Raw genomic sequence first — 5,000 nt, forward strand, 5'->3', positions numbered from 1 at the left:
GGTGCCCTGCCCGGAGGCCGGGCAGGTCCGGGGGCCTTCGGCGCGGGCGGCGGGATGCTCCCGCGGGGGAGACGAGCCGTGCTGGGCCCCGGGAGGGAGGCCCGGGGTCGACCTGGCGCCGGGGCTCCGGCCCTGGAAGTCCCGATGAGGTTTTTCAAACGGGCCGTGCCCGGGCCTTCGCTCCAGGAGGGCGGACACTTTCGGCGGTTGCCCCCGGTGGCTGGGCCGGGTGCCGCATCTACAATATTGCCAGGAAAGGTCCGCGGAGATTTTCGGGGACACGCTTTTCGGGACCCTAGTTGCCCATCTTGGGTTCCAGGAGGTCGGGCAGGGGTACCTCCGGGACCGGACCGTGCTGCAGGAGGGGGTCAACCCCGGGTTTGGCTCCATGTCGACTGGAGCTCCGGCCCAGGGGCGGGCCGGGCGAGAGTTCCAGGAACCCGGCCGCGATTCCGGCTTCTCCCCGGTGCCCTGCCCGGAGGCCGGGCAGGTCCGGGGGCCTTCGGCGCGGGCGGCGGGCTGCTCCCGCGGGGGAGACGAGCCTCTCTGGGGCCCGGGAGGTTGGCCCTGGGTCGACCTGGCGCCGGGGCTCGGGCTCCGGAAGTCCGTATGAGGTTTTTGAAACGGGCCTTGCCCGGGCCTTCGCTCCAGGAGGGCGGACACTTTCGGCGGTTGCCCCCGGTGGCTGGGCCGGGTGCCGCATCTACAATATTGCCAGGAAAGGTTCGCGGAGATTTTCGGGGACACGGATTTCGGGACCCTAGATGCCCATCTTGGGTTCCAGGAGGTCGGACGGAGGAACCTCCGGGGCCGGACCGTGCTGCAGGAGGGGGTCAAAACCGAGTTTGGCTCCAAGTCGACTGGAGCCCCGGCCCGGGGGGCGGGCCGGGCGGGCAGGCCGGGCGAGAGTTCCAGGAACCCGGCCGCGATTCCGGCTTCGACCCGGTCGACTGCACGGCGGGCGTGCAGGCCGGGGGGCGACTCGCAGGGGCCCTTCCAGGCTGCGGGGCCCAGCGGTTGGAGCCCGGCTACCCCGGCGAGGGGCGGAAGAACCTGCACGGCGCGGCGGGAGAACCCGGCATGCTTCCGCGTGGCAGGCCGGGCAGGAGTTCCAGGAGCCCGGCCACGATTCCTACTTCTCCCCGGTGCCCTGCCCGGAGGCCGGGCGGGCCCGGGGGCCTTCGCCGCGGGCGGCGGGCGGCTTCCGCGGCGGAGACGAGCCTCTCTGGGGCCCGGGAGGTCGGCCCTGGGTCGACCTGGCGCCGGGGCTCGGGCTCCGGAAGTCCGTATGAGGTTTTTGAAACGGGCCTTGCCCGGGCCTTCGCTCCAGGAGGGCGGACACTTTCGGCGGTTGCCCCCGGTGGCTGGGCCGGGTGCCGCATCTACAATATTGCCAGGAAAGGTTCGCGGAGATTTTCGGGGACACGGATTTCGGGACCCTGGATGCCCATCTTGGGTTCCAGGAGGTCGGACGGAGGAACCTCCGGGGCCGGACCGTGCTGCAGGAGGGGGTCAAAACCGAGTTTGGCTCCATGTCGACTGGAGCCCCGGCCCGGGGGGCGGGCCGGGCGGGCAGGCCGGGCGAGAGTTCCAGGAACCCGGCCGCGATTCCGGCTTCGACCCGGTCGACTGCACGGCGGGCGTGCAGGCCGGGGGGCGACTCGCAGGGGCCCTTCCACGCTGCGGGGCCCAGCGGTTGGAGCCCGGCTACCCCGGCGAGGGGCGGAAGAACCTGCACGGCGCGGCGGGAGAACCCGGCATGCTTCCGCGTGGCAGGCCGGGCAGGAGTTCCAGGAGCCCGGCCACGATTCCTACTTCTCCCCGGTGCCCTGCCCGGAGGCCGGGCGGGCCCGGGGGCCTTCGCCGCGGGCGGCGGGCGGCTTCCGCGGCGGAGACGAGCCTCTCTGGGGCCCGGGAGGTCGGCCCTGGGTCGACCTGGCGCCGGGGCTCGGGCTCCGGAAGTCCGTATGAGGTTTTTGAAACGGGCCTTGCCCGGGCCTTCGCTCCAGGAGGGCGGACACTTTCGGCGGTTGCCCCCGGTGGCTGGGCCGGGTGCCGCATCTACAATATTGCCAGGAAAGGTTCGCGGAGATTTTCGGGGACACGGATTTCGGGACCCTGGATGCCCATCTTGGGTTCCAGGAGGTCGGACGGAGGAACCTCCGGGGCCGGACCGTGCTGCAGGAGGGGGTCAAAACCGAGTTTGGCTCCAAGTCGACTGGAGCCCCGGCCCGGGGGGCGGGCCGGGCGGGCAGGCCGGGCGAGAGTTCCAGGAACCCGGCCGCGATTCCGGCTTCGACCCGGTCGACTGCACGGCGGGCGTGCAGGCCGGGGGGCGACTCGCAGGGGCCCTTCCACGCTGCGGGGCCCAGCGGTTGGAGCCCGGCTACCCCGGCGAGGGGCGGAAGAACCTGCACGGCGCGGCGGGAGAACCCGGCATGCTTCCGCGTGGCAGGCCGGGCAGGAGTTCCAGGAGCCCGGCCACGATTCCTACTTCTCCCCGGTGCCCTGCCCGGAGGCCGGGCGGGCCCGGGGGCCTTCGGCGCGGGCGGCGGGCGGCTTCCGCGGCGGAGACGAGCCTCTCTGGGGCCCGGGAGGTCGGCCCTGGGTCGACCTGGCGCCGGGGCTCGGGCTCCGGAAGTCCGTATGAGGTTTTTGAAACGGGCCTTGCCCGGGCCTTCGCTCCAGGAGGGCGGACACTTTCGGCGGTTGCCCCCGGTGGCTGGGCCGGGTGCCGCATCTACAATATTGCCAGGAAAGGTTCGCGGAGATTTTCGGGGACACGGATTTCGGGACCCTGGATGCCCATCTTGGGTTCCAGGAGGTCGGACGGAGGAACCTCCGGGGCCGGACCGTGCTGCAGGAGGGGGTCAAAACCGAGTTTGGCTCCATGTCGACTGGAGCCCCGGCCCGGGGGGCGGGCCGGGCGGGCAGGCCGGGCGAGAGTTCCAGGAACCCGGCCGCGATTCCGGCTTCGACCCGGTCGACTGCACGGCGGGCGTGCAGGCCGGGGGGCGACTCGCAGGGGCCCTTCCACGCTGCGGGGCCCAGCGGTTGGAGCCCGGCTACCCCGGCGAGGGGCGGAAGAACCTGCACGGCGCGGCGGGAGAACCCGGCATGCTTCCGCGTGGCAGGCCGGGCAGGAGTTCCAGGAGCCCGGCCACGATTCCTACTTCTCCCCGGTGCCCTGCCCGGAGGCCGGGCGGGCCCGGGGGCCTTCGCCGCGGGCGGCGGGCGGCTTCCGCGGCGGAGACGAGCCTCTCTGGGGCCCGGGAGGTCGGCCCTGGGTCGACCTGGCGCCGGGGCTCGGGCTCCGGAAGTCCGTATGAGGTTTTTGAAACGGGCCTTGCCCGGGCCTTCGCTCCAGGAGGGCGGACACTTTCGGCGGTTGCCCCCGGTGGCTGGGCCGGGTGCCGCATCTACAATATTGCCAGGAAAGGTTCGCGGAGATTTTCGGGGACACGGATTTCGGGACCCTGGATGCCCATCTTGGGTTCCAGGAGGTCGGACGGAGGAACCTCCGGGGCCGGACCGTGCTGCAGGAGGGGGTCAAAACCGAGTTTGGCTCCAAGTCGACTGGAGCCCCGGCCCGGGGGGCGGGCCGGGCGGGCAGGCCGGGCGAGAGTTCCAGGAACCCGGCCGCGATTCCGGCTTCGACCCGGTCGACTGCACGGCGGGCGTGCAGGCCGGGGGGCGACTCGCAGGGGCCCTTCCACGCTGCGGGGCCCAGCGGTTGGAGCCCGGCTACCCCGGCGAGGGGCGGAAGAACCTGCACGGCGCGGCGGGAGAACCCGGCATGCTTCCGCGTGGCAGGCCGGGCAGGAGTTCCAGGAGCCCGGCCACGATTCCTACTTCTCCCCGGTGCCCTGCCCGGAGGCCGGGCGGGCCCGGGGGCCTTCGCCGCGGGCGGCGGGCGGCTTCCGCGGCGGAGACGAGCCTCTCTGGGGCCCGGGAGGTCGGCCCTGGGTCGACCTGGCGCCGGGGCTCGGGCTCCGGAAGTCCGTATGAGGTTTTTGAAACGGGCCTTGCCCGGGCCTTCGCTCCAGGAGGGCGGACACTTTCGGCGGTTGCCCCCGGTGGCTGGGCCGGGTGCCGCATCTACAATATTGCCAGGAAAGGTTCGCGGAGATTTTCGGGGACACGGATTTCGGGACCCTGGATGCCCATCTTGGGTTCCAGGAGGTCGGACGGAGGAACCTCCGGGGCCGGACCGTGCTGCAGGAGGGGGTCAAAACCGAGTTTGGCTCCAAGTCGACTGGAGCCCCGGCCCGGGGGGCGGGCCGGGCGGGCAGGCCGGGCGAGAGTTCCAGGAACCCGGCCGCGATTCCGGCTTCGACCCGGTCGACTGCACGGCGGGCGTGCAGGCCGGGGGGCGACTCGCAGGGGCCCTTCCACGCTGCGGGGCCCAGCGGTTGGAGCCCGGCTACCCCGGCGAGGGGCGGAAGAACCTGCACGGCGCGGCGGGAGAACCCGGCATGCTTCCGCGTGGCAGGCCGGGCAGGAGTTCCAGGAGCCCGGCCACGATTCCTACTTCTCCCCGGTGCCCTGCCCGGAGGCCGGGCGGGCCCGGGGGCCTTCGGCGCGGGCGGCGGGCGGCTTCCGCGGCGGAGACGAGCCTCTCTGGGGCCCGGGAGGTCGGCCCTGGGTCGACCTGGCGCCGGGGCTCGGGCTCCGGAAGTCCGTATGAGGTTTTTGAAACGGGCCTTGCCCGGGCCTTCGCTCCAGGAGGGCGGACACTTTCGGCGGTTGCCCCCGGTGGCTGGGCCGGGTGCCGCATCTACAATATTGCCAGGAAAGGTTCGCGGAGATTTTCGGGGACACGGATTTCGGGACCCTGGATGCCCATCTTGGGTTCCAGGAGGTCGGACGGAGGAACCTCCGGGGCCGGACCGTGCTGCAGGAGGGGGTCAAAACCGAGTTTGGCTCCATGTCGACTGGAGCCCCGGCCCGGGGGGCGGGCCGGGCGGGCAGGCCGGGCGAGAGTTCCAGGAACCCGGCCG

Source organism: Alligator mississippiensis, unplaced genomic scaffold, assembly GCF_030867095.1.
Source record: "Alligator mississippiensis isolate rAllMis1 unplaced genomic scaffold, rAllMis1 scaffold_67, whole genome shotgun sequence".
In the NCBI taxonomy this organism is placed as follows: Eukaryota; Metazoa; Chordata; order Crocodylia; family Alligatoridae; genus Alligator; species Alligator mississippiensis.